This window comes from Lissotriton helveticus, chromosome 1_1, assembly GCF_964261635.1.
Source record: "Lissotriton helveticus chromosome 1_1, aLisHel1.1, whole genome shotgun sequence".
Taxonomy (NCBI): domain Eukaryota; kingdom Metazoa; phylum Chordata; class Amphibia; order Caudata; family Salamandridae; genus Lissotriton; species Lissotriton helveticus.
In genome coordinates, this window is record NC_136057.1 from 496,010,688 (window position 1) to 496,036,496 (window position 25,809).

At 46.8% G+C, this 25,809-nt stretch overlaps 1 non-coding gene across 1 annotated transcript; it reads left to right on the forward strand.

Annotated features, from left to right (window-relative positions):
- Window positions 1–1,272: 1,272 nt before the first annotated feature.
- Window positions 1,273–1,405, forward strand: LOC144780125 (U4 spliceosomal RNA). The gene has a single exon (XR_013600722.1). It is a non-coding gene; the product is annotated as a U4 spliceosomal RNA (small nuclear RNA).
- The last annotated feature ends 24,404 nt before the right edge of the window (window positions 1,406–25,809 follow it).

Below are 25,809 nucleotides of genomic sequence, written 5' to 3' on the forward strand. Positions count from 1 at the left end.
ATGCAGCCGGGAGCAGTGAGTAGCCCAGTGGGTCTGGCCGCGAGGGAGGGTGCTGCGACTGGGGGTCGGCTGCAGCTGCCAGTTGCGAGTCCAGCGCTGGTTTTTCTGGTGTGGCGTGGCTCCAACACTCGGCGAGGTGACCCGGGGTTTAGGTGGGTTTCCAGCGCTGGTTGGCGTGGCAGCACTTGAGAGGTGGTTGGCCGCTTTCCTTGGAACAGGGGCTCTGCTGGGTCACATGGGTCCGAGATTGTGCTCTGGAGAAACGGGGGCCCGCCTTCCCTCCTGCGCTCCATTCTGGCGGGGTGAGTGTACGGCAGTGGGTTGTTGGAGAGGTGGGAACGGGTCTGCAGTGAGACCATCGAGTTCCTTCAAGTGTGGGCGGTGTGCGGTTGTAACAAAGCAAGGACGGTAGAGTTCTATGCCAGGCTTCATCCCTGGGTTTGTGTGTGTTGTATATAAATGATGGAGATGACAGGATACTTCTAGTTGATTACATGTAGATTTATTGTAAGACACAGCTGAGTACAAAACTTCGCCAGCTGACCAGACCATCAACTGACTCTGGTAGAACACTCAGGACAGATTGGAGGGAGTGCACTATCTTTTTTCCTGTTTTCTCAGTCTAAGGGGAGTAGGTAGTGGTGATGCCTATTAGTTTGGACAGTTCATCTACAACGGTGGCTAGGTCGGTAAGCCTGTTTTTGGGACAAAGGTTCCGTGACCAACACCGTGGATGGACAGTGGTCCAGATTGCGTCTAAGTTAGTCACATCTAGGACTATGTATACCATACCTTAAGCTTTATTTTTATGTTTGTTTCATTTCTTTTCTGTAAAGAAGGAAGATGTGTTATATATTGATTCTTCTTGCAATATGGCTGAAAGTAGTCATTAGCCCTTCCTCAGTGTTTTCACCTCCTCACCTTCCCAGAATACCTGTGTGTGTGTTCTAATCTGTACCAGAGTGTTCTACCAGTGTCAGTTGATGGTAGAACACTCTGGTACAGATTAGAACACACACAGGTATTCTGGGAAGGTGAGGAGGTGAAAACACTGAGGAAGGGCTAATGACTACTTTCAGCCATATTGCAAGAAGAATCAATATACAACAGTGTGCTCCTCTGCAAATTTGGTCCCGCTCCTTTACCTGTAATCGTTGCCATAATCTGAAACTAGACTTACTATTACATTTACCGCTCCACATTTACGTATTCGAGTACGCTGCCCTAGGCCTCCCAGGATTTCCTCGTAATCCATAGGTCAGCAGAGGATGTAGCTTGGTGCTGTGGCAGTATTGCAGCCACTGAGGTCTAACTGGGGCGTGATTATTGCTTGGTGAAAACTTTAGCGTGCTTTGTCTGTGTGTGAGACCTACTATCCCGCATGGCTTCTGCCTCCAGGCACCTGGGGGTTGTGCCTCACCATGCACTCAGGGGATGACAGTTGAGGAGCACCTCAGCCTCAGTAATTTCAAGCATAGTGAATGCGGGCCATGAGGGGCCTTTGCTTGGGCTGACCAGCCACCTGCTGGGCGGGTCGGGTGTTGAGGCTGCCGGGGTTCCCTGACTCGTTGTGTAGTGTTTGGGATGAAATGGTGGCTATGGCATTGGAGTGCCGCCCACTTCCCTGGTTGGTGGGGGGGACGAGAGAGAAGTTTGTTGTGGCACCATGACATGGGTTTGCCACATATTGGTTGGTTGCGGGTCACCGGTGGCGAGGGCCTCTCAGTTGGTGTTGGTGCGTGCTGACGCTGTTGCTTTGGCTTGTTTGGAGATGGGCAGGTCTGGAGTCGTCGTCGCTCAACCTTCGGTTCTCGCTTTCGGTAGTGTGTGGGGGGCTGCCTTCTTCTGAGCTGTTTCAGTTGACAGATGTGTACTGCTAGGAGAGTCCCATCCTGTGCTCTCACATGTCCTTTGGTACGTTTCAGAGGTGCTCCTCAGGAGCTGGTTGATGAGTGCCCGCCTCCCCCCCTTCATGGTACGGGGGCGAATGCCACGTGACGGAGCTTACCCCCATTTATATGTTGTGGTAAATGTTACACAAGCTGAGAGGTGTGTGTACATGCACACTCAGAAGCAAGGCCATGTTTGTGCTGGGGCGTGCTCTTTTCAATAGGTTTAAGGGGGCAGACTAAGCAGCAACAATTAAATGCGGCTTAATGATTGCACGCAACAGTGCGATGTGTAGAAGGGAGGGTAATGCTGCACGTAGTGGGTATTGGTAATTGTAAACTTTGCTTTGCATCTGGTTTTGTCTTATGGTGCCCGGTGGGAGGCAGGCCACCAGATGGCACTGCGTTACTGTTTCTCAACAAAAGAGGACTGCACAATGAATATTACACAGGTTGTCAGGGTTGCGGCCTACATAGTTTTCCTCACAAGGGAATTGCAGTGTGATGTAGGATGGCAGTTTACTTTATTCACACTTCTTTTGGTCATCCGCTAGGGGGCCCGGAGGGAAGAGGGATGCCCGGCCCGGCTAAGCAGATTGGTCATTGCAGCTTTTTCCGTGTCGGCCACTGCAAAGACAGAAATGAGTTGCCATAGTGGGTTGGGGGCAGGCTATGGGGGGGCGGTGTATGCCGCTCAGCCGCATGTTGAGCGGCATTGGCCCGACCACGGGGTCTCTGGGGTCATGTTGGCCGATAGGACTGTCGGGGCTACACCCTAATATGAGATGGATTATGCAGAGTGTGTTTGCCGTTCCGCCCGCTTCCTGTGGGCGGGGATCAACTTTGCGCACCACATGCAAATGGGTTTCGACTACATTCGCTGGTGTAAGGCTGGTTACTTGCAGACTCCCTCCGCTCAAAAACAGACATAACATTAAGATAATACTGAAGAAAGCCCGATGTTATGTAACTTTAGGTGATAGACCGCTATGAGACATTAGGCAGCTGTTATATGGTAATTAACAGGTATGATCCTGGCTTCATAAAGTATTTTGCCTATGCTCTTACTGCCCTTTCTGTGAATTTACTGTGATTAGCACGGTCATTTTGCCTCCAACAGCGTGAACTGATCTGTAGGACGGAGGCCCGATTGCATATAGTGTCATGTTTTCTGTACAGCTGCCTTGCTGTAGTGTAGCGCGGGCAAATGCTGATTCTAGTTTTACGCCATATTGGGCGTCTCTATGTATGTGTCGCCGTGAACAGCTCTAGGTCAGAACTTGTGTTACTCCACCTTCGGTTAGCATTGTAGGGGTCTGCCTTGGCAGTAACCGGACAGGGTGCCCTGGTGGGGCAAAACAGTATATCAGTTTGGGGTTGATTATTGGTGCGTTAAACCAATTTGTTCGGCCAGGGTGCTATAAAGTGGGAAGGCCTCTTGGGGTCAGTGTTTCTCACTTTGGCTGCACAAGAATGAATAACGCCTTAATTCACTAATACCAATAATGGGCATTGCTCCATCCTTCTCAGCAAGGTAGACCAAAGCAGTTTGATACGTCCTTTGACTTTGATGAGTGATTCATTCGATGCTTTTCTTTCAAAGAACTATTCTCGCCAAATTTTAATTCAGTAGTTTGGATGGCGCCTATGTCTCGAGTCCATCAATATTTCTTTCATGATGAGGTTTGGTAGCACAGGGTACTAGGGGCAGATGGTACTATGACTCTCTTGTATGGACGACATGAATTGTAATTAAAATAAACTGGTATGGAATCTCTTCTGTAGTGTTACACTGTGGGAGTGCGGTTGGCACATTACATTTACACTGCCTCTGGGATAAGCCAAAGTCTCTGCCTAGCCACCTAGGGGGTGGGCAGGTTTCAGCCTAAGTGTGTGCTCCCTTCTCCCGACTTGAGAGGTGGGTTCGGTCAGGCTTAGGTGCATACCAAACCCAACCAGAAACTCCATTTACAACATGGGTAGAGAATGCTTCGGAGCGGTTTTCAGTCCATTCGCAGCCGCCCCACTGGGTGAATGTTTTAGGCCACAAGGTTTGTGGAGGGCTCTTGCATGGGAGCCTGGTGAAGAGCTAAGGTCAGGCTAGGATATCTCGTGCTTTCACCATACTGTTGAGTCCCAGTCACAGGCGGATTCTATCAGGGTGAGCTGGCTGTGGGTCGGGAAGCACCAAGGCATCAGTAGCACTGAGTGGCTTACAGCCAGAGGCGGTATCCGATGCAAGGGGCATCAGTTAGATTACAGTCCTACTCAGGGGTACCGCCGTAAGTGCTTGGAGGTCTGTTGGCACCGCCTTTCAATGAAATATTGTCTAGCGGGCTTCTCTGAGCAGAGCATTTGCAGGCGTAAGTAACAGTATCAGCTGCCAGTTCAAACGTGCATCTTTCACTAATTTACTCAGATAACAGGAAGTAAGGCGGGCTGGATAACTCTTGCTTCTACCTGCATTGAAACATCTTGTCAGGAGTGAATCCAAAACATATATATATATGAATTACTGAATTACTAAATTGAACTGAACAGGAGGCTTGTCCGTGGGTTATACCAGCAGAAGTTTAGGGAGAGCTAGACTCCACCCATGGTCAGGATGTAGGTTTAAGTAGTTGGAGTGGCACTCTTAGTTGACCAGGGGTTAGGTGCTACACGAGGGCATCACCACGTTGCAAGAGCATGGGCATTGAGGGTTTCTCAGGGGGCAGCAAGTGGAGGCAAGGCTCTTAGCAAATCTGGTACCAGAACACTAGGTAGTCAGGGCCAACTTGTCTGTTGGGTGACTTGTGAGGCACCTGTGTAGTTGTGTAGTTGTCACTCCACGAAGGGTTGTGTTGTCTCCAATAGTGGGCACAATACATACATGTGTGTCTCTAGCCTTACAGCTGTGTGGAGCCTGTCTCATTTAGAGGTACGCCCAGGTGAAAATTGTGCATTTAAGGTTTGCAAGACCGAAGCGGTTTGTGGTATCTCCTAGCAGACCCACTGAAAGTGTATTGCAGCAAAACAGGGAACTGGGAATCTTGTGAACGCCCCTGCCCCCCTTTTCGGGAATAGTCGAGGATGGGGGTTCGATAGGACTTAGTCAATCCTCAATGTTAGGCACCATATCGCTCAGTGCGCACTGCATTAAATCAAACAGATTATCTTAGCTGGTATCCCTAGGGGGTTTCACCACAGAGGGAATAAAGGATGTGTGGGCAAGCAAGATGGTGTCAGTTTGATTCCTCGTCGCTCAGCCGCGCAAGCCGTGCATCTTGACAATCGGCCCATGCGGACTGATCCAAGATGTCGAGGTTGAAGAAAAGCGGGACGCGAGTACAGCTGCTCAGCTCTCCAGCCCAAAGAAGCCTGGAATTTGTCTTTTATTTTGGAAGAGACGTCGCGCTGGGAGAAAAGATACTTTGTTTCATCTGCCTCCTGATTTTATGCAACATTGTGTCACCGATCCTAGCGCTCCTTCTGGGATCTCAGCTCTTGAGTCAGAGAGAGAGCAGAATACGAGCGCTACAGCTCTGCTTTCAGACTTGGGGAAGTACGAGAAGAGGAAGACATGACGCCCTATGAAGAGCGCTTTATTTATTCTGCCACCTCCTGCTACTGTGCTACTCAGCTCCCTCGGTGCTCAATCCAGGATTGATTTTTTTAAAACAGAAAACCGCATCCGAAGCGGCAAATGTCTTCCAGGGGCCCCAGAGCTGTGACAACCAATAAACCAAGGGTCCCTCAGCCCACGCCAAACAACATTACTCCAGGGGAGGCTGCTGCACCGGACAATTCGATAAGAGGTAAAAGGGAAGCTAACTGTTTAAAACGGCTATAGGAAAGACCGGAGGCAGTGGGAGTGCCCGGGGGGCTAAGAAGGGCTTTCAACCAAAAATTGAAGAAATGCTTGCAGGACCTAAGAAACTATCAATTAACCCTGACTCTGCTCTGAATGATGCCCCAATCCACACATACCCCGCAGGACCCGAACTAGACCACCTGCTGGCGGACGTATGGGAGCACCTGAACCCTGGAGCCAACCCGGGGGAGTCTCAAGAAAGTGGCACTCTTTTACAAAAGGAGGTATCTCTCGGTGAGCAATGTATAGACCAAAGTAGTTTAGAGGGCCTAGTGACTTTGGAAAAGGTACCCATCGATTTACCTACTCCTGCGCCGCCTTCTACAGATGCTGCTACCCCCTTAGACTCAGTATCTACCAAGATGATGGCCGCAAGCAAACCTGCACTAAACCACCTTGCAAAAGGTATCACTGATTACATCCTCAGAGCAGAACCTAATCCTGGTCTCACAGTCCCTTGAACTCCAGAGGTTAGTGGTGAACATTTCTACTCGGTCTCAGACGGCTCTATATCCACCTCTGACGGAGAACCAATTAGTTCTAGTTCTAGCGAAGACATTAGTATTGACCTCTCTAAAAATACAGGGACAGTACAACGTCAGGTAAAGAATAGAAATTCCCCTAAGAAACGGAGTCAGCTCAAACTATTCAGATTCTCAACTGTCTTATCCCCCATGTGAAGAAGATGAACAGATACCTATCTGGGAAAATGCTAAATCTGTAATCGCAATAGAACCTACGACAGAACCCTCCTTATCGTCAATCTTGGCCTCTATCAAGGATTTTCAAGAAGAGGTCCACTCCGACAATCGAGCCGGGGCAGCCAAAAAGCTACAGGGGGGCTTGCAAAAATTAAACAAATTATGTACTGACATAAGCGACCGGGTCAGCATGGTGGAAGGTCGTACAGAGAGCCTAGAAACAGAGGTTACCACTTTGAAGAACCAAGGGTCGGCTCATGAGGCATGTCCAGCAGATGTCAGGATGAAAATGGAGGAACAAGAAAATCGACAGCGTAGGAACAATCTCCGACTGTTAGGCATTCCGGAAGGAGCTGAAGGTAAAGACACAAGGCACTATATCATACAATTACTACGCGAAACCTTCACAACTCAAACAAACTGGAACTGGGACTATGAAATCCAGCGAGCGCACCGATTCCCCTTTAACATCAAACCGAATAGAAGTGGCAGCAACCCTTCCGATGGAAAACCTGGGGCTTTTTTAGTGTTCTTTGGGAACTTCCTCCTCAGACAATTTGTGTATGATTAGGCCCGTCCGAATTCTCCAAAAGGGGCTAATGGGGTGATGTTTTTTGCCAAACCCGACTTCTGCCATACAACAGTAGTGGGCAGGAGGCACTTGCGCCAACTAATCACCCCATTCCAACAGTTAGGCACCCAAGTCTTTTTAATGAATCCTGCCAGACTGAAAGTTAATCTGAATGGGTCCACACGAATTTTCATGTCTGAGATTAAGGCAGGGGAGTACCTGGGGGAGATTAAGGCGAAAAAGAAGGATAATAAATAAAAGCCTAGAGGGGAATAATTACTGGGAAAAACATAAGCGATACGCCAGGAAAAGCAACTCTAGCAATATGGTGGTGTAATTTGATTATTTCTGTGAATTTGGGTGACTTGTCCCTTGAAGCTTACCTTGAGGTATAAGGCCAATAATGCCTCCCGTTTAATTTAGGGCGTAGGCTAGTGGCGATGAATCCCAACTGATAACCTTCATTCAGGGGTTCCCTGATTGCTCCTATTGTGGGGGAGGGGAGGAATGGTTAAGGGGGGTCACAAATAGATGGTGGTGGGGGTCAGGATACTGGTAAATTTGATATTGTCTAATAAAAACAAACACAAAAAAGAGGGCTAAATCACAAAACAAAAGAAAGGAAAATAGGAAAGGGGGAAACAATTTGAAAATAAGGTAAACATTTGTATATTGTGGGATACACCAAATGCATCATGGCACAGGATATACATCGAGGAGAAAAGCAGTTAAAAAATGTCAAATAATATGGTTAATCAATGGTCCTTAAAGTTTGTGTCATTTAACATTTGTGGCCTAAATGATGCCCTAAAAAGGCAGAGAGTAGCTCAGGGTTTACGTTTTTTAGGAGCTGAACTTATCACCCTACAAGAAATACATGTGGAAGGATTCCAGAAGCACTTACTAAACGCACTGGGGTATAGAGTCATCGGGGGAACCTCCTAGGGTGCAAAGACTAGAGGAGTTGGAGTGTTGGTTCAACATAGACACCCATTGACCTTCAACAGGGTAAAATCTGATCCTCTGAGTAGGTGGGTTATCGCAGAATGTCTTCTCCCCCTAACTCGGCTTTTACACTTTGCTCCATATACGTGAGTAACACAGATGATCCTGGGGTCATTAACTGGATCTCGGGAGAACTTGCCCATTGGCCTTTACCACTGGTAATCTCTGGGGATCTAAATATCGATTTGCCCAGCAACTGGAAGTCAACTGATCATTGGCCCTATACAGGCAGGAAGCCCAAAGTCTATCAGGCCTTACTTAACCTCATACAAACACACGGGCTTAGTGACGTCTGGGCCAATTTAAAGTCCACTCAACCGGGGTGCACATACTTTTCAGCCCCACACCTCTCACTTGCTAGACTAGATTATTTTCTTGTGTCTACATCAATACTTCAAAATTGCTCTTTTGAGATGGCCCCACGATTTATGTCGGATCAGAACCCTCTTATTCTAAACATCAATGGGGTAGGGCTTAGGAAGGAAACCTCAAATTGGAGTTTTGAGAAAGCCTTATTATATGATGAGGCTTATCAATACATAGGCAGGGGTGGATCAAAGAGTTTTGGGAAATTAATATAGGATCAGCAGGAGTGAGAACTGTATGGGACGCAATGAAGGCAGGCATTCAAGGTGAGACCTTGTGGTATTCCATAAGACAGAACAAAAAAGACAAAGCACTGCTAGCAAGGGCACATGACAAGATGAAAAATGCAGAGGAACAACTAATCTTAGCAGTTAATCTAGTCGATGAAATTGAAAATGCTCAGTTAGAAGTAATAGCTAGTGAGGCAGAAAAAGGGTCCATCTTTGCTGAGAAAATTTCAAAGAAATGGGCTTCCTCTAGGGAAAAAATATACAAGTGTGGTGATAACATCGGCCATCAACTTGTTCTCAGAATTATACAACAGGTATCTGCTTGCGAAATTCAGTCAATTCAGCTTAGCTCTGGTGAGATCACAAAAGATGCAAGTAAGATCCGTAATGCATTTTGTGATTTTTATCAAAATCTCTATTCAGAAGATAACATAGGGACATCAAAACTGGGAGAGGATGAGAGTCTGGTATATCTAGACCAGATCACACTGGCGGTACTTAGTACCGAGGACTATGAACAACTTGAGGAACCTCCCTGATGGGAAAAGATAGCTAAAGCCCTAAGAAGTCTTCCGGATGGGAAAGCGACAGGTGCAGACCATATACCAGTGGAGTTTTATAAAATATTTTCCCCTCAGATTAATAACATCCTTATTACTCTGGTAGCGTCTATCTTTAGTGGTGCACCCCCCACCCCCGGATTCTTGGTCTAATGCCAAGATAGTGATATTCCCAAAAAAAGGATAAATCTCCTCTAGAAATGAGATCATATCGACCAATCACCCTAATTAACTGTGACTCCAAAATATATGCCAAAGTATTTGCTTCAAGATTATCATTGAGAATAAAGTCTCTGGTTTCGCAGTGGCAACACAGGTTTATCCCTAAAAAGAGTACTACTGAACACATTCTCAGAGCTACCACCCTATTGGATGCAGCTCAAGTAACAGGAGACCCGATCTCATTAATTCTACTCAATGCAGAGAAAGCGTTTGATCGGGTCTCCTGTTCATTCCTTTGAGCTGTCATGAGGAAAATGTGCTTCGGACCGAAAGCAATACAAGCCATATAAGCTCTCTATAGTAACCCCACTGCTAATGTATTAGTTAATGGTTCTCTGACTGAGCAGATTAAAATCTCACAGGGGACCTGCCAAGGTTGTCCGTGCTCACCTCTGCTCTTATCTCTTTATATAGACCCCTTTATAAAAGCTATAGAAAACAATCAAACAGTTTGAGCAGTGAGCAGATTTGGGCTAGACACCAAAATCATGGCTTACGCCGATGACCTGGCGGAGGTTACCCCTTATTCTGTAAGCGCCATTGATGCTCTAGAGCTAGAGGCCAAAAAATCTGGGAAAGTATCAGGATATGCCCATAACCAAGTAAAACCCAGCTTATTAATAATAATCAAATTGGCTGGGCAGATGCCCAGGTGGTACAGTCTGCACAATATCTGGGGGTCACTTTAATGGCTGATACTGACCTAATAGTAGAGAAAAATTACGATTCTCATATTACCATGACTAGAGAATCTGTATTTCATTACAAGAACGAAAGCTGACATTATGCATTATTCCTTTAACGCAGTCCAAGCAGCCGCTTACATCACAATATTAAAAGGTTCCAGAATAGAACAATAGCAACACATGAAAGGCATGAGCCATCAACAAACTACCTCTTTAAATGTGGAGGAAAATAATTCATGAAACTTAAAACATCAAAAGGAGATTCTGATGAGCAGGATGAAGGATAAGGAAGAACAAAGGTAAAACCAAAGGCCAGACGACACACAGTTAAGGAGCTTTACCTGCAAAGAGAAATAAGTAAATATCTCTTGAATGTAAAAAATTGTGGCAAGCTTATCAAGCTAAAAGGAACAAGAGATGAAACAAGTACTGTTAATAAAAACTACGTTAATAAACTATAACAAAAACAGTATTAAATAATTGTAAGACCACCAAGGGGTGGGATGGGAGGGATAATGTCATCCTCAGTGTCTTTAATGAAATCCAGATTCTCTAGTCATGGTAATATGAGAATCGCAATTTCATTACAAGAACAGAGGCTACATTATGCATGTTGGTAGTGATCCAGCGCGGCTCCAGAAATTACCTGCAAAACCATCACCATACTCCTAAGGAGCTATTCTCACATTACTCATCAGTGGAGCCCATAACACTACGAGTAATTTATACACACATTCACCCTGCTCCAAGGAATGGTGAAGACTAGAGGAGAGCTGTTGGATTTTAGCAGAGTGTCTTATTTTATACTAAAATGTATACACTATGTACATCTGCAGTTTATCGATATTACCATGGTTTTATTTTCAATAAGCATAAAAACACCCCACCATTATTGTCAATGGATCTGCTAGTAAAAGTTAACTAATGGACAACAAGACCAGCTTAATTCTCCATTTATTTAATTTTTATTTTAGAGTTAAAGTCTCCTAGCATGACCTTACTTTTATTCACTCTATTTCAATAATCATTTAAAACATTAATAACCTAAAGAGAAAGAAAAGTGAAATCCAAACATTTATATTTATTAGCATAACAGTTCAGGAAAATAAGCAAGATTATATTAGCAAGACTTCAGGACACAGACATCAGCGTAAGGACAGAACAGTTCCCAAAAAAACACCTCTCTATTCTTTCTTGGTGTTCAAATCCCATCAGGACTCCGCACCCATTCAAAAAATTAAAGTCCAGAAACATTTCGGGCGGAGCGGCTGGAGCACCGGGATATATAGGGCGAGCTGGTCCCGTGAACACCCCCACCTCCACCCACTGGCTCTGGCTCTGGACTCAGGCGGTGACCGAGACGAATGGACGGAGCCTGCCGGAGGGTCGCACAGACGCCCGGGAGGGTCGCGCATCGCCTGGAGTCCCCCCCCCTCCTCGACTGGCTGCTGCGGGTTAGTGAGGGACGGACCCCCTCGCCCTCGGCTGGGTACTGCGGGACACCGCTGGCACTGGGATCGAGATCAGGATTATTGTCTGGGTCGTTGCTGGACGGACCCCCCCACCCTCGGCGGATTGCTGGTACTGAATGCTGAGGACCGAAGTTACTTTCTGGGGTTCATGCACCTTGAGTCGCCCTCGCCTGCTGCGGCGATGCCCTAGTGGAGTGACTGAGGCACTGGGACACACTGGGCGGTGCCCCGACTCGCGGAGCCGAGGTGGAGCACGGGGACAGACGGTGTCTCGCCGCACGGAGCAGATTAGGAGCCACGAGACAGACTTGGCAGTGCCTCGCTGCACGGAGCTGGCTGGTAGTACCGGTGAGTGCAGTGCAGGGTCTCGCCTCGAGGAGCTTTCTGGGGCTCTCAGCTGTCCCGACCCCCTGGCTCTCCCGTTCTGCTGACTGGCTTCCCGCCTGCACTGGGAGTCCGGACCGGGGTGGGGCGCCGGAGCAGACGGACTTGGCAGAGTCTCGCCTCGAGGAGCTCGCGGGGGCTCACAGCGAGCCCGGCCCCTTAGCTCTCCTGACTCCTCCTGACTGACTGGTAGATCGCCTGCACTGGGGACCAGGACCCTGGGGGTCGCCGGACCTGTCTGTGCAGTGGCTCGCCTCAGGGAGCTTTTTCTCTGGGGCTCACTGCGTGTAACATCAACCTGGGAACCTCGATGCCCTGAAGTTTTTAAGGTACTGGCATGCAAATTATTATTCTATCACCCATGCCGGCTTTTCATTCTCTGCCCGGAACTTTTTAAAAAATAACTGCAGAAACTCTCAAACTTTCTTCACGGGCATAACGGCCTTTTCTCTCTCCACTCCCCATTGTCTAAAATGGCGGGGGCCATTAACTGCTGCAATAAATCGCCTCCACTGCCCACAGATGACCATGAGGCAGCATACCAACGTGGTCAGGGGTCATCAAAACGGAGATAAGGCTCTCTCCTCCCGACCGAGCAACATAGAAGCTGGACCAACTCGACTGCCCCAGAGTAGAAAGGGAAACTTAACCCTATAAATCCCAACAATAACAACAGACAAAGGACTACTACTCCTGTCTCCCTATAGTCCATTTTGGCGGCCATCTTAGACTAGTCCTCAACCTTGGTGGCCATCTTAGACTAGTCATCCTCATTAAACTGCCCATACCTATGGCTATCCCCATCTCCTCATTCTCTTTGCACTCTCTTATCATTCTTAGAGCCCTGTAAATTCACCCACTCACCCTCGCACACCCCCCCTCCCCAACCTACCCAACGTTCACCTCCTCTACCATCGAACGCAGGGGCACTTCACTTCACTCCCATATCATTCTTAGAGCACTGTAACGTCACCCACTCACACACGCCCCCCCCCCCTCCCCAACCAACACCTCCACCACCATGGAACGCACGGGCAAGCACACATACAAAATTAACTACCCACCTGAATGCACCAAAAAAAACGCCAAACGCTTCAAACACAACTTCCTGAAAGCCCACCCTGATACCCCGTTTGTGGACACCTACTTCTCACTGATCAATGGAGCCATGAGCACCGACATCATCCTCTACACCTTACGGAGAACACAATGGAGGAAAGCGTTCCTCTCCATTCTCACTGTCCCCACCACCAGAAAATCCGCTCATGGCCTAACGCTCGCTATCACGCCATCCCAAGCTTTCCCAGGCAAGGCCACCATCACCATCTACAACAACGGGATCATCCTACTCCAATCCACAGATAGGAACCTTGTCCAACTCGACAACCTGTTCCCCACCTTCATTGAACATATCTCCAACCTGCGGACCCCCTTTCCTAACACCTCAGACTACTCAACACCCTCTACTTCCAATCATCAATCTAACAGATCACAACACCTGAACGACACACACCTCTCCTCTCCTCTCCTCTCAGCGCTGTAGTCAGTCACCCACTTGAGGTAACTTCCCCTCGCCCCTCACTCACTGGCGAAGTTCACTCCTACACCCTCCACACCCCCACCCTCCCTAGCCCACAGCTCACACCTCCTTCGAGTCCCGCAGAACCTACCTCCCCCCTGATCCTATCTCCCCCGTCCCGGGCCAGGACCATCTCCCACTCACTCGCTGAGGAAGATCACTCCCCGTCATACACCCCCCATACCCCAACCCTCCCTACCCCCCACCTCTCACCTCCCACGAATCACGCAGAACCCACCACCGCCCTTCTCTCTCCCCTGCCCTGTGACAGGTCCATCTCCCACCCTATCCCCCCCCACCCTTACTCCCCACTACCCCACTCTCCCAACTAGTCTCACAGAACACACCTCCACCGCACTGAGCATATCTCCCACGCCCCGCGACATGACCAAATCTCACCCTATCTCCCCCCCCATTCTCACTCCCCACTACCCCAGACTGTCGGAACACACCACCTCCCTTATCCTAACCCCTTATCATCTAGCCCCCCCATTCCTAGCCCCCATTATCCTACTGTCACTCCCACCTTCCCCAGCCTACACTCATCCCTCAACTCACCTGCGCCGCCTACCACCAGCACCATCACCTACGCTACCAACCTCCCCCCTTCCTCATCCACGCCCCTTACTCACAAGCTCTCTCATCCATCGAATGCCACCCCACCCACTACGGCCGCAGAGCCCTGCACCGTCGCGTGCACATCCCGCCCCAATCGATCCACTGCCCACCCCATTGCCCCACTCCATCACTCACCGACTGCTCTCAGTCCCAATACCATCCCCAATCCAACCCTGGACATGATCATATCCACCCTCCTACAAGTCAAAGAAGATCTTCACTTCATCAAAGAACTTCTTTTTGCACACCCCAGTCACCCCCTACCCACCACTTCCGTGCCCAACAAGTACACCACCCGCCCCTCAAACCATTTCACTCATCTCTCCCCACGCTGGCCCTCTATCCCCGATTGCAAGGCCACCGGCCGCCCCCGTCGCACCCTAAACCCCCTCTCTGATCGAGACTTACACACTCTACTCCGTTCATATGGCCCAGGTCCCACAAAACACCCACCCACCACACACCTTCCCATACCCACGATTCTCACAAATCCCCTCAGGCCCCCCACACTGAGCAACAGGAGCTCTGTCCCCAGTAATCTCATGAAAGTCCCCCTCTCCCTAGAACACTCGTCCACTCTCCTCACCCCCAGACTAAAGTGTATCCTGCTCAATTGCAGATCGGCCCGAGACACTCCTCCGGCATCGCAGATCTCATCTTATCTATGGATCTCGATCTAGCCATTCTGACTGAAACGTGGCTAACTGAAGCCTCCACACCTATAATGGACATACTAGTCCCCCCCAATTACCACATTATTAGACTCGACAGAAATGGCAAGACGGGCGGGGGAATCGCATGCATCTATAGGAGCAACCTCGCTGTTACCAAAGGTCCATCCCCCTCCCTCACCTCCTGCGAACTCATCTGCCTCGATATTACTAGCGAGGGCAAACCTGTATGCTCCCTACATGTCATCTACCACCCACCTGGGGACAACCTCACGACAACTCATGGACACGATAACCACCAACGCCGGTCGACAGATCACTCAAATCTACTTAGGAGACTTCAACCTCCACTGGAACGACCAGAAAGACGCTGTGATGAATAGCCTTAAAACTTTCCTCAACGCGCTTGACCTCACCCAAATCTGCAACCGTCCGACACATGAAAAAGGCTCCATCCTCGACCTTATCATCGCCAAAGAAGACTCTACCCAGCTGGAGGCAATCCAACCCTGTGACTGGTCAGACCACCACATTATCACCTTCTTCATCAACGAAAAGGTCAAACTTAACCGGGCTCAACCCACCAAAACGAAGATCTGGAAGAGGGACATGAAGAATCTTAACCCAAACTCCTTGCCTGCCCACACAGGCAGTCTCCTACTTCCCCCGACGGACGTCTCTGAGGTTCATTCTCTGACCGACCTCTACCTAGACACTATGACCTCAATAATCAATGAAGCCGCACCCCTGCAACTGAAGAGAGTCTCCACCAAGAACTCGAACCCATGGTATGATGGTAGACTCAATGAAGACAGACGTGCGATGCGCATGGCAGAGCGCACGTGGAGATCTGACCCCTCAGCACTGCACCTTAAAACGCTTAAGAATAAGAGAAACGCCTACTTCAGAAAAATCAAACGCTCGAAATCAGTCTTCTTTAGCCAACAGCTGGACCAAGCAAAAACCGACCAAGAAAACTGTTCGAGTTAGTCAATTCCCAAACCAAGACGCAACCTCTACAACCTAACAGCTCAACAAATGATATTCCAAGCTGTGAAGACTTTTCTGCTTTCTTCAAGCAAAAGACCGACAATATAAGAAGTGATCTCCTCAAGGATGTAAGTCGATACTCCTGCTCCATCTCCATAACTAACACTCAACTTAAAAACAACGCTGCATGGATGTCCTTCGACACCTATTCTGAAGAATCAATTCACAAACTGCTAGGCACCTTGAAGCCCGCTAATCACCTCACAGACCCCCTGCCTGCCAATGCTGTCAAAGCCCTCACCCCCCTGCTCCTCCCACTCTGGACTAAAATTATCAACGGCTCCCTTCAACAAGGACTCATCCCAGACTGTTCAAGATAGGGCAAGTCACTCCTATACTCAAGAAATCCACAGCGGACCCGGCCGACCTAAACAATTACCGCCCTATCACAAATATCCCCACTCTGGCCAAATTGCTAGAAAAATGCGTACAACTCCAATTGACAAAACACATTGATCAGTTTGACCTCCTCAACCCTCACCAATCAGGATTCAGAGCAAAACATAGCACGGAAACGGCTATGACACACATAATTGATGACGCCCTCCAAATCCTTGATCACAATGAGTCATGCCTCCTCATCCTTCTTGATCTCTCCTTAGCGTTTGATACGGTCAAACACGAGAATCTACTGGAGCTGTTAAATACCGGAATGGGCATATCCGGGACTGTTCTCAAATGGTTCACGTCCTTTCTACACAACCGATCTCAGAAGTTCAAGATCAACAACGCATTTTCCTCACCTGTGCCCGTAACACTAGGCATCCCGCAAGGTTCCTCCCTATCCCCCACATTGTTCAACCTCGTCATGGAACCACTCACTACCTTGCTTCAAGCATCCAATGTACACTTCCATATGTACGCCGATGACACTCAACTCTACCTCAAGTTACAATCCCCGGAAGACATCAAACTTCTGGACGCCACACTAAGAAACACCCAAGCATTGCTGGCCGATAATCACCTCAAACTAAATGCTCTGAAAACTGAGTTCCTTCTGATCTCACCTCCTGCGAAAAAGGCCATCACCCAAACCTGGCTCAATCATCTAACCGCACTCAATGTCCAGCCCACCATCGTGGACTCTGCGAAATCCCTTGGCATCACACTTGACTCCAATCTCAACATGCAGCAGCATATTAGCAAAGCAACTAAAGGAGCCAACTTCCAAATCAACACTCTGAGAAAACTTAAACCCTTCCTACCACCCAAGGACTTCCATACTGTTGTACAAGCCCTTGTCATTCCTCGCATAGATTACGGAATCGTGGCCCTCAGCGGGCTCCTCCTAACAACAACGGCACCGCTAGGAGCCTCTCTGAATGCGGCCGCGAGACTCATCACTGGCTCAAGAAAACACTCGCATATATCCCCTGACTTAAAAGCCCTGAATTGGCTGCCTTATGAAGCCAGAATTCAGCTGAAAATTGCCTGTATGACACACTCGGCCGTACACCACAAGTCACCCAACTACCTCACTCACAAGCTGACTATATCAGGAGGCTCAAGATCCAACAGAAGCACAAAAAACCTCCTCCTGAAACCTCGTAGATTCCGGAAGGAAAAGACATACAAACGCTCCTTCTCAGGAATGGCACCTAGGATCTGGAATGCACTCCCGCCAGAAACTAGGCTTATCCCCTCCACTGTACTCTTCAAGAAAGAGGTAAAAGCCATCCTTATGGCTAAGTTCACCTGAACCCTACTGTTACCGGAACAATGACACTTCACGGCTGCTATATTATCGGCTACCTGAGTGTTTATCCGTGTTATACTCTTGTTTGATTGCTACTGGATCAAAGTCATTGCACGGATTCTATATTACTGGTTTCCTGACTGTTGATTAGGGTTTACACTATGATTTGATTGCTCTACTAACTCGCAATCCACTTACTACTGACTACTATACTGTTTTCAACAGTGTGTTTACTCACCCTCTGGGTGGATATAATCTTATTCGATCGCTACTGGAGCAAAGACATTGCACGGCCTCTTTATTATTGGTTTCCTGATTGTTATTATTGTGTATACTCTTATGCGATTGCTACCCTACATTGTAACTCTCTCACTACCAAATATTATACTGTTTTCTAGAGTTTGTCCACCCTACCTCCTGTTTCTGTAAAGCGCTCTGATATCTGCAAAGATCTTGTCCGCGCTATATAAAACTTTAAAAATAAATAAATAAATAAAATAAATAAATTTCAAAGTCCTCGTTCCATAAAATTCAGCAATCTAACAGCATGTTGTGGTGCAAAATAAAATCGAAAAGCAAATTTTTTCTTACTTCCATTCGTCCTCTTTTATACCCTTTTTCCCTAACGTATCTATCTAAAATTGTAACTTTTGGGGTCTTTTTTTATTCTGATTGGTTAGTCCAAAAATAAAGTCTATATTGTCTCTTAGTAGTCCTTTCCGCTTGTGTCCTTTAATTTGAAATTTCTTCAAACTTTCCCATGCTCACGATGCGGACATTCAAATTTGTTGGCACCAAATCGAGCATCCAGGCCACACTGTCCTTGACCCACACTGTACAGGCACAGGCTGCTTGCACTTCTCTCGAGTTCTGTCGTGCATGCGTACATCATCTCAAACTCGCAGTTGCAGAAAACTTCCATTTCGGATTAGGCCGCATGGGCCACAATGGGAACTATTATAGAAACAAACACAATTAAACGTTAATTTTCGAAATATAGCCCTTCTGTTTACCTCCCCCCGTTCTAAGGTAACCCAGTTAGTTATTAACTAGCAGATATCTACCATTCTCCATCATGTATGCCACAATTTGAAATACAGAAAGCATATACATACAGATTTTGGTTAGAATATGACATTTGCGCACAAGATTAGTATAACAATTTCACTTAATTAGTAAATTATGGTTCGCAACATAAGCAAATTAATATCCCAAGTGTATTTGTGTGTGCACTCTATTCTATGTTGGTTATTTTCAAAACCACACGATTAGTACATGTTACTGTTATGGAGAAGTGACTTCACAAGAGGTATACAAGCATGTTTGTTTCCATCCTCGCTCCATCAGTAGCTTTGTAAAACAACATTCAGACATATTCAATAGGCCTGCAATAATGACGTACAAAGGTGCTAGCATTTGATCAGTTATCAGCTTTGAGAATGTCGCCCAACTTACCTCTAGACCAGAGAGATTGACTGGCCATAGCACCTCTCTAAGGGAGTGAGCTTGAAATTTCTTTAAGTCAATACCTGCTAAACTCATAACAGTCTTAACACCTTAGCTGCTTTGGAACCTCCAGCTCCAGTGCTGGACGTTCCATTGCGCAGGTGCAGTTCGAACGTTCAACGGCCGACGGCAGCACTACGCAGGTAGTGGTGCCATCGGCCATTGATCGTGCGCAGCACCTAAGGTGCTATCCCATCTAGCAATAGAGGTTGAGGTTATGCCTTTGTGGGGTTTAACAAAGGATATAAGTAATTGGTTAACATCCTGAGGGCTAAGAGCAAACATTCTATGATCATATTCTCTCATGCAGTCCACAACGCAAAGTTTTGGACATAAATCAAAACGTGGGTAAAAGATTGAATCAGACATAGTCTTTGTTCTTCTATAGATCTCAAATTTGACTCCAAACATGTTAGACGATCTATTCATAATCTCCAGGGCTTTGACATCAGAGACCCTTCTGCATGAGATTAGGCATAGTAGATTAGCCACCTTAATGGAAAAGTTTTTTTCTATTGAGGAGAGTATTAACAGGCCAGTTATTGAAAAGATCAAGGATTAGTTTGACATCCCAAAGACTTTCATATTTAGGTATAGGAGGTCTTCTTAAACGAATGCTTTTCATCACTCTACAAACAATAACATTTTTACCAATCATTTTACCATTGACAAGGACATTATCAGCAGAAATAGCCGATCTATAGCAATTGATAGTTCTATGGCTGAGGTCTTTATCAAATTGTTTAACATGAAAGTTAACTATGTCAACAATAGGTGTTTCCAAGGAAACTAGGTTCCTTTCCAGGCACCAACGTACCCAGATTCTCCATATGTTTTTATATCTGTAGTGAGTGCCTGGGGCCCAAGACTCTCTGAGGAGAGTTGCAGCCGTCGCCGAAAGTCCTGAGATTTCATTGGATCTCCTGACTCCTCTCCAGGCAAGAAGGGTTAAACTCCTATTCTGAATTAGGGGGTGAACTCCTCCATCTACGTCTGCAAGAAGATTCTCTAGGGTAGGAATTAAGAAGGGGGGGGTTGCAAGCTAGTTTTAGAGTGGTGGGGAACTATGCTTGGGATGGCCAAAAGGTAGTTATTAGGACAAGGAAGCATTGATTCTGTCTCACTATCTGGAGAACTCTCTGAATCATGGCAAAGGGAGGGAATGCGTACACCATGGCTCAGGGCCGGACTGGGAAGTGAAAGCAGCCCTGGCAAATTTTGCCAGACCAGCCCCCGTCCGACGCGTAGCGAGCAAGCGCAGCGAGCGAGCCCGACGGCCACTAGGGGGGTTTATGGGGGTTCTCCCCCCAAGAAATTTTTCAAAAACGACATACCAAAATGGTGAATTTTACAGCACATTTTTCATTACATATTCAAATTGTATCAACTTTTAAAGCACAGTAAACAGTAGATGATGACCTTAAAGAACATCAGGTTACCCACCCAGTCATATGTATCCATAGGCATTCTTTCAGAGAGCACCAAAAATAGACACAAGTAGTGAATCAGAAAGAACAAAGTAAAAGTGAGACCAACCCCCACATGGTGTGTAGCGAGCAACCGCCGTGAGCAACCACTAGGGGGAGTTTGGGGGGTTGAACTTCTACCCCCCCCCCAAGAAAATTTGGGAGACAGAAAGGCCAAAACAGCAATAGATCTGGTTATGTTTCGTACGTGGGGAGGAGAGAGAGTGGAGGAGGGGAGGAGAGAGAGTGGAGGAGGGGGAGAGAGAGAGGGTGGGGGAGGGGGAGAGAGAGAGAGGGAGACAGAAGAAGAGAAAGGGAGAAGTAGAGGGAGAAACAGAGGAAGAGAATGAGAGAGGAAGGAGTGGAATGAGAGAAAGATGGGGAGAGGGATGGAAAGAGATAGAGAGAGGGAGGGGGAGATAGAGGAGAGATAGAGAGAGGGAGGGGGAGAGAGAGGGAGAGATAGAGAGAGGGAGGGGGAGAGAGAGGGAGAGAAGAGAGAGAGAGGTAAGACAGAGGGAGGTGGAGAGAGAGAGAGGGGAGACAGAAATACATGGATATAAAAGAGAGAGGGAGGGATAGAGAGAGGGAGAGAGAGAAAAGGATATAGAGAAAGGGATAGAGAGTAAGAGAGATATGTGGATAGAGAGGGAGAGAGGGGGGATAGAGGGGGGATAGAGGGAGGGGGAGAGTGAGAGGGGGAGAGAGGGATAGGTATAGCGACAGATTGAGAGGGATAAATAGAGAGCGCGTGAGGGAGAGAGAAATAGAGAGAGGGAGAGAGCGAGAGAGAGGGCAAGAGAAAGAAAGAGTGGGAGGGAGGGAGAAAGAGCTAAGAGAGAGAGAAAGAGCTAAGAGAGAGAGAAAGAGCTGAGAGAGAGGGAGAGGGAGAGGGAGGGAGAGAGAGAGAGAGAGAGAGAGAGAGAGAGAGAGAGAGAGAGAGAGAGAGAGAGAGAGAGATCGAGATCACACTGTTCCCTTTTCTGTCCACATTTGTCTTTTCTTCTTCCTTTCATCTCTACACCCCCGACTGGCTCCGCTTCAGCCACCTATGGGGCAACATGCATGCCAGACAGAGCACGACTGTGCTACCTGTGCGTCCCAATATTGACAGCGGGCAACACTTAAACCAAAAGGTCCATAGTCATAGAGATGTTTTAAGGTTATGGGCATGAGATAAATGCACATCCACCGAGTCTGAAATGGAACACATTACACAGTCTGTGCTTATCCCAACACCAGCCAAGGATCCAGCCTTCCTGGACCAAACTTGGACGCCTCTGAGTCAGCATTTCAAAACTTGTTGTAAACTGCAGCAGATCCAAAAGAAGAGACAACTTTTTTTTACATCACGTTTGTCAGCCTCACTTTCCTTTGGTCCCCAAAGTGCAAACAAATGCGTGATCATGTGATTAACTCCAATGTTTAAACACAACTGGGCTTTTAGTCAAAAATAAGTAGATTTCACTGTTAGGAGTTATCACAAAGGCACATGATATGGCAATTTCAATGGACACAATGGGGTCAGGTTTGCAGGATGCACCACCGTGTACAGTTGTACTACAAAGATGGCCTTTCTGGCTCTGCCAGTGATTTACAACAATAAAGTGTGTCTGCATCTCACTGAATAGTTTCTCAAACTAAGAGCAAAAATAGCTTGGTGCAGCCTACAGATTCCGTGCACAATCCCTCAAAGTTACAGCAATTGCTGATCACTAATATTAATCCAACCCATGCCAAGGCCGTGATTAAAGTAGGAGCATGAACAAAGCAGCCAGCCAGCCTGGACTAGTTTCAGCATGGTTTAAGCAGTGAAATAAGAACTAGGCATGCCGAAATAAATTCCTTTGCCATCGTCTAAGATTTAAGCAGCTCACTAGAGCCTCCACTGGGTAGAAAACACATTCAGAAGTAGTGCGCTGGAAATAAAGATGCAAGGGTCTGCACTCTTGAGAGATTTTTACGATTTGAGAACATGCATAACTTATGAAAATGTCACACATAGCAATCTGAAACCTTGGCAGCTATGGGCAGGCTCTAGCTGATGACTCCGAGGGACTCCAAGACTAGAGGCCTCATGTAACATACAGAGCTGTGCTGTGCATATACGGTCAGTGGTAGGCAACTTACCACTGACCGTATATGCACAGCACAGCTCTGTATGTTACACACTGTGGTAACTTTGTCGGATTGGAATCACATTGCTCTGCAGCTGCTAATGTATTTTCAATCTTGCAATATAGATTAAATACTCATTGGCAGTCATTAATAATCTGTTTTTTTTATATAGCGCTTCATACCAATCCTATGCAGCTTCTTAGTGTTTTAAATAAGAGGAGTTCTTACTAACAAATGTACCCAATTTAACGTCCATTTGGCCTGCGTCAGAGGGACGTAGTCCGAGGCTGGGTTAGCTGGAAATTGAACTCATATTATAAAGATCATATCAGACGACGTAGGTGAGTGTTTACTCAACAAGTAACAATAGGATCTCTCAAAAGCAGTAACCCACGGACTTATTTACATTATAGGCACTCTGTGATCTGCATGGTGCATGTTTTTTGCAGCAGGCATATTAACTCACTGTGCTACCTTACCATGAGTCATAACTTGTAATCTAATGGATTTGTCACTTATGATCCTATTCTTTTAAGTATTATGCTTTTATGATTTAAGCGTTTAAATCGAATAAAGCTTATTTTGATTTTAATTTGATTTGAGTCAAAACTTCCACTAGACAAACCTCCAATCTTTCTCTAGAAATAACATTAATCACCAGTGTTATCTTGCCATTTTGTTTGTTGCCTGAAAATTGCTGGAGGCCAGAAACGCGGCAACAGGTACTTTTCAAACCATGATATACTTTTAAACATGATACCCCCCGTTGCACCAGTCGCACCACCCTAGAGCTGGCTCTGGATAAAGGTCTGGCCACTACTCAATACTTTAATGGTTCAATGGACAGCAATAAGGACAGCAAGAGCTCCTTGGAGTATTCTGGACATGGATTCCTTGATTAGTAAGGTTTCAAAGGATCGTTCTTTGATGAGACCATTTATGAAATCAACATGTCCTACTTGGGATCTACCTCTAGTCTTTAAAGCTTCATAGTCTCATCCTTGTGAGCCTTTGGTGGAGGTAGACACTGGAAACATGTGTCCTTTAAGGTGTTCTCTTTGGCATCCATAACATCAGTCTGTAGACAAAGTGAGTTGGGTCTGTTGTCTATTAAACCCTGCTATTTGAGGATTTTTAATCAGATAGACTGATTCTTAGATTAGGACCAGGTTTCCATCCTAAAGTTATGTCTTCTTGCCATGAAGACAAGAAATATTTTTCCGTCTTCTTTTGCAGCATCTACAATTCCTGAGAAGGATACTTTAAACACAGTGCATATGCTGTGGACACTGTAGATCTATGTGTCTTATCTGGCGAGGTCACAAGACTGTAGATAGTGTGAAAATATTTTCATTTTGATATATTTTAATATGGGCAGAAAGCTTCCTCCCCGACTTTGAGTAACTGGATTAGAACTCTTATGAGCATGGCCTATGTTTCACATGACATAGTTTTACCAGGCAAGGTGACAGCATGTCCATTCGAGGAATGGCTGCTTCCTGGGATGACACTTGTGGGGCTTCAATGTTAGATAGATTAAAGCAGCCACCTGCGCTACCCCGTCCACTTTTGTCTCATGTTATAGATTGGATATGGGGAACCTTGAGTCCATGGAGTTTTGGTTCCAGAGTATCAGCAGCCACTCCTAGTTTTGCATTAAAATTCGAATATGCAACAATTTGGAGTTTTTGTCATTCTTCAGGTTGTGAATGTTGCTCTGGAAAATTGTTTGAGGAGGTAATAATTTGATACCTATTGGTAAACTCTGAAAAACAGTTTCTCATACCAAATATTACAACCGACCCTCTAGGTTTCCATTTCACACCATGGATTTCCTTATAGCTTACAGTATGCAGGCATTGTTGAGTTGAGTTTCTTCCCTCTTTATTTCCTGTGTAGAGAGGTATTAAGGGTGACAGCGGGCAGAGTTTGCTTTTTGATTGGCTGTAGCTGCGGAAGTCATCTCCCTGAATGTACAGTTCAAGGTTTTTGTTTATTGTGATTTGCACGCATACCATTTTAAAAAGATCCGTCAGACAAACCATGTAGAAATAAGTATACAAAAAAGCTGCAAATTAAACATTTTATACATTGTAATTCTCCTGTGGTAGAAATATATGTTTTTCTACAAATTCCCAGTTATTCTAATGTACAAGTACTATGCTATAGCAGACAGATAATCCTTTACTTCAGCTGGAGTGAGCCTTTTAAATCCTGCTTCATTGCAGATACCGACTTCAATGTTGTCTTCTGTCATCTGTCCTTCAAAGCTTTCCTTTAATGTTAAAATGGCTGTGTGAATGGCATCTTCAAGTTCCAGTTCTTCATTATACCGTTTATCAAGGAAAGTTTTTCCATTCACGTAATTTTCCCCATAGCAGTTGCTTTCCATGCAAAATAGGCACCAGAAGGATCAGACTGGAATAAATATGGCCTTTCCTCATCCTAACCAGCAATTAACAATGATACACCAAATGGGCGAACACCACCGGACTGTGTGTACTCTTGCATTACTGAAGCAACTCCGAGCCCTTCGTACCAGTACCCTGTAGTCAGGACCCAAGCCACTGACCACCACCACTGCGCGACGCGGCCGCTCCCGCCAACTTCAGTGAAGACCAGGCATTAACGACAAAGTCATCATGAGTCATTAATGATGAAAGTTAGTAACTGTAATTGTCGGTACGGGAGCCAGCCCAGGGCGGAAAAAATTAAAATACACTTACTCAGTCACGGTCACGTCGGCCCGGCCCGGCTCCTGCTGTTGGTGGGTGGCACTGGCAGACACAGGAGGACAGGATGGCAGGCTAGTACTTCCAGGGGTGGGAGCGGGCTAGCTACCACAGTAATAATTAAATTATGGCCGCGCCCGCTCCGGTGAGGTCCTTTCAGGGCTGGCTGACTCTCTCGTCGTGATGGTGATGACTGCGCAGTTATTTTGCCCACAATGCAATGCGCATGCGGGGGGGGGCACCCTAGGCGCGCAGACGCGCCGGAGGAGGCAGGGCATGACTGCGCGCTGCGCACAGGCAGTCAGGCACCTCCCTCGGTCCCTCCTCCCTCCTGAAACGCTTCTTCCGCTTTTTATTTAGGTTGCTGCTTGCACTAGGATCAGGCTTCTTGCTGCTGCGTGGCGCTGTAGCATGGGCGGCGCTGCAGGCAGTCA